Source organism: Limulus polyphemus, unplaced genomic scaffold, assembly GCF_000517525.1.
Source record: "Limulus polyphemus unplaced genomic scaffold, Limulus_polyphemus-2.1.2 Scaffold12645, whole genome shotgun sequence".
Lineage (NCBI taxonomy): Eukaryota > Metazoa > Arthropoda > Merostomata > Xiphosura > Limulidae > Limulus > Limulus polyphemus.
Window position 1 is genome coordinate 11,754 of NW_013678255.1, and position 732 is coordinate 12,485.

At 31.8% G+C, this 732-nt stretch overlaps 1 protein-coding gene across 1 annotated transcript in view; it reads left to right on the top strand.

The window, feature by feature from the left end:
• LOC106477056 (piwi-like protein 2) overlaps positions 1 to 227 on the top strand; it is a gene marked incomplete at its 5' end in the record, with an annotated part of 9,739 nt that extends 9,512 nt beyond the window's left edge. Inside the window, one exon of the mRNA XM_013937658.2 lies at positions 217 to 227. The remainder of the gene's footprint in view (positions 1 to 216) is intronic.
• Positions 228 to 732: the final 505 nt, after the last annotated feature.

The window sequence follows — 732 nt, forward strand, 5'->3', positions numbered from 1 at the left end:
ATTGTAATGTATTTACTTAGAGAGCAAGTCAAACATTGATCGACATCCAATGAAACGAGTGGTTACTTCTCAATCTTCCTTGCACAATGTTTAAGATCATAAAGGGAATTAATAGTGTTGATGCATCATCTTTTCATATTTAACTGTGAGAATAGTAGGACTAGGGGACATAAATATAAATTTTGGCAAGGTAGGAGTCATCTTCAGCTAAGACAGTTTCATTTTTCTAACAGGGTGGTTGGCCTTTGGATGTTGTAGACACAGTAAATTTAAGTGAGTTTAAGAAAAAGCTTTAAGTATATGAATGATAAGGGCTGGCTTTAAGATTTTTATTATTATTATTATTATTTTAATTTAGTTCAGAGGATGGACCAGCTGAGATGGACCAATAGGTCCAATGTTGTCCCAAAACGTTATCAAAAACATTATTGATTGCTTAATTTACATTTTATATATCATTATCGTCTTGTATTTAGTTGTGAACCTAAAACAAAGTTGAACAAATTGAATGTAGCCATAAATGTTTTTGTATTATATTTCTATTTAAAAATGTGAAGGAAAAATATTCTCTTGTGTGCAAGGAAGATTGAGAAGTAACCACTCGTTTCATTGGATGTCGATCAATGTTTGACTTGCTCTCTAAGTAATTACATTACAATAGAATATTCTCTTGTGTGCAAGGAAGATTGAGAAGTAACCACTCGTTTCATTGGATGTCGATCAATGTTTGAC